General features: G+C 51.1%; 1 pseudogene; it reads right to left on the bottom strand.

Moving 5' to 3' along the window:
- Positions 1-2,937: 2,937 nt before the first annotated feature.
- LOC148328158 (5S ribosomal RNA) lies at positions 2,938-3,046 on the bottom strand (annotated as a pseudogene).
- Positions 3,047-3,325: the final 279 nt, after the last annotated feature.

Raw genomic sequence — 3,325 nt, 5'->3', positions numbered from 1 at the left:
CATACTCACCATCGTTGACCGTTTCTCCAAGTCCGCCCATTTCGTCGCCCTTCCGAAACTGCCATCAGCGCTGGAAACGGCAGACTTACTTATTTTGCATGTTTTCAGGCTCCACGGCATCCCCTCCGACTTGGTGTCCGACCGGGGTCCTCAGTTCATCTCACGAGTATGGAGACGCTTCTGCTAGTCCCTGGGGGCCACGGCCAGCCTGTCGTCGGGGTACCACCCCAAGTCCAACGGTCAGTCAGAGCGTACGAACCAGGACCTGGAAGCGGCTCTTCGATGCGTCTGCCTCAACCGTCCGTCCTAGTGGGCCGAACAGCTGCCGTGGGTGGAGTATGCACATAACACGCTAATCTCGTCTGCCACTGGGCGTTCGCCCTTTATGACCGCGTATGGCTACCAGCCCCCGCTTTTTCCAACCCAGGCGGGGGCAGAGGAGGTGCCATCTATCCAGGGTCATCTAAGGAAGGCACACCGCGTGTGGAGGGAAGCTAGAGCAGCCTTGTCCCGCACGTCCGAGCGTAAGCGGCGGATCGCCGACCGCCGTCGCCGCCCAGCCCCGCTCTACAAGGTGGGAGATAAAGCATGGCTTGCCACCCGCGACCTCAACCTGGCGGGGACTTCCCGCAAGCTGGGCCCGCGCTTCGTAGGGCCATTCGAGGTGGAAGCAGTCATCAACCCAGTCTCCGTCAAGCTCAAGCTACCGCCCACCATGAAAATCCACCCGGTGTTCCACGTGTCCCTGCTCAAGCCGGCATCGTCCTGCCCCATGGTTCCTCCATCCACCCCACCTCCGCCCCCGAGGATCATCGACGGTGGTCCGGTGTACACGGTATGCGAGATATTGGACTCAAGGCGCAGGGGAAGGGGAGTGCAATACCTGGTTGACTGGGAAGGCTACGGTCCGGAAGAGCGTCAATGGGTTCCCCGCTCCTGGATCTTGGGTCCATCTCTCGTCCGGGACTTCCACGCAGCACACCCGTCCAAGCCAGGTGGTCCGCCAAGAGGCGTCCGTTAAAGGGGGGGTACTGTCATGATCCGCGCTGTCACATTATGCTATGTTATTGTTTTTCCAGCTGAGTGGGCGTTACCGGCGGCAACGTGCTTCCTCGACTGTGGGCGTCGTTCGGGAGAGACACGTCCTCCGGCCGCACACCTGACTCTCGTCAGCCCGTGATTAACAGGACGATAAGAACTGATGACACGAACCACTCAGCGTCGGAATATTGCCTGCCTCGCTCATGTCTATGTTCCCATGCTACCCTTGGAATTTGTCTCTCCGCTCTGCAGTTTGCATTTGACGTTTTGTGTTCTGTTATTCTTTGCCATAGCTTCGCCCATTTCTGTTGCCTTCGTTCAATTGGTTGTTCTCTTACCCCTTATTGGTAAGCACTTTAAGTTTTCCCGATCCTTGCCTTTTGCAAGTGCTTTTTGTTCCGCCGTCCGTTTGATTTCCCTGGTGTGAGTCTGTCCACCAGCGTTCTCGGTTACTAGTCGTCGGCGCAAATCAATCAGCTATTGAATTGTCTTGATTATTGAGATAATAAACATCTTGTGAAATTACATCTCTCTGCGTCTGCGATTTTGGAGTCCTATCCTTATTTCCCAGCGTCTGCCGGGAAATAACCTGACAAATATCATTGCAGGGGTTTTTTTCATTTCCCCTCTGTACCATGGACAGACATTAGGAGTGTTTCCTTACACTTGTATATGTTGTGGGATTTAAGTGTGTATATACATGGGGATTTGTGTATATACGTATATACTGTGTATATTTGCATGCTTTTTATGAATGTCTGCTGCTAATGTTATACATTAATGGCTATATTATGCCGCAGACTCTGTGTGATCTATATCTTTGCTGCGGTAACACTGCTAAATTACCTGCGTGAAGTTGGCCCCCCATTTCTTGCAAAAATAGGGGGAAATAGTTTGTTTCGTTTGTGCTGCGTTTGTGCTCGTTTGTGGGACTATTAAAGGACATCTTTATCTTTATCTTTAATTTGAGATCTGAACACATACACACACGCACACACGCGCGCACACCCCCCCCACACACACGCACACCCCCACACCCATACACGCAGACACACGCGCGCACACAACCTCAAGTACTCACGCGCAGACACACGCGCACACACACGCTCGCGCACACACGCACGCACGCACAGACAAAAATACAGGGGGCCAAGCCTTGAGAGGAGATGTGGACCAAACAATGATCGACCATGGGAAAAAACCAGAAGGACCGTAAAGATCTGGCCTTGTCTGGCCTTGGACCCCATGAGACGGATGGAGAGAGAGCGATTTCAACCTACATGAAGTTAGGACTGAAAGCTATGTCTACAGCAGGGGTGGGCAAACTTTTTGATTGGCAGGCCATAATGAGTTCTGTAATTTGACAGAGGGGCCGGACCAGGAGCAGTTGGATTGGGAGATTTCGTAACAAAAGCATTACAACAATATATATGTCTTTGAAAAACCACAGTATTTTGAAAATAAAACATTTAGAAGGTTTATTCATTTTTTATTTCCAAGTTTGGCGGGCCGGGTTAAAACGAGATATATATTTAAGAAATTATCGGCACAGAACTTGGATCAGTTGTCGAGTCTTTATTTGACGTCTTCCTTTGCGACGCAGCGCCGGTGAATGACGTCACTTCCTCTAGGCATCGGCCCTTTTGTTCCCGCCGAGCTACACTCCATTCAGACCTTTTCCCTCGGACCCGTGCAAGAGTCCGCGGTCTCACTTGCCATAAAGACTGTTTCATCACTGCTTGAAACTCGTTGCTGGTGTCGGGTGTGCACACTCGACACTCGCTCGACACGCGCACACGCATACGCGACAAAACATCTGCATATTGCCGTTACAAGATAGGGACGGGTTGCTAGATGTGGACGGGGTCCTTTTTTTTTTTTTTTTTGCAGTGCAGAAGCTTACAGCACCTGGTATTCCCAGGCGGTCTCCCATCCAAGTACTAACCAGGCTGGACCCTGCTTAGCTTCCGAGATCGGGCCTTCCCAGGGTAGTATGGCCGTAAGCTGGACGGGGACCTTCGGTAGTCCACGCGTCTGCTGATGACGTCATGCGTTATGATCTATTTATGTATTATATTTCTTTGACTTCATGTTTGTCACGCCTGTTTGTTACATTTGTATGCTCTGAGTTACGAAATAATAACAATTAAAAAATAATAAAATACATTTCCTGCTACTTTTGCGGGGATCATCCCTTTTTTTCTTTTAGTGTCCTCTGCGTGCCTGTCAAACGTCACGTCAAATGACTGCAGTCAGGCCAGCCTCCAGTCGCAAAGACATAGTC

The sequence above is a fragment of the Idiotropiscis lumnitzeri genome, chromosome 11 (genome assembly GCF_059441095.1).
Source record: "Idiotropiscis lumnitzeri isolate Australia: NSW breed Sydney's pygmy pipehorse chromosome 11, RoL_Ilum_1.0, whole genome shotgun sequence".
NCBI lineage: Eukaryota > Metazoa > Chordata > Actinopteri > Syngnathiformes > Syngnathidae > Idiotropiscis > Idiotropiscis lumnitzeri.
Note: the sequence above shows the minus strand (reverse complement) of the source record. Positions and strands in the feature narration are given on the sequence as shown.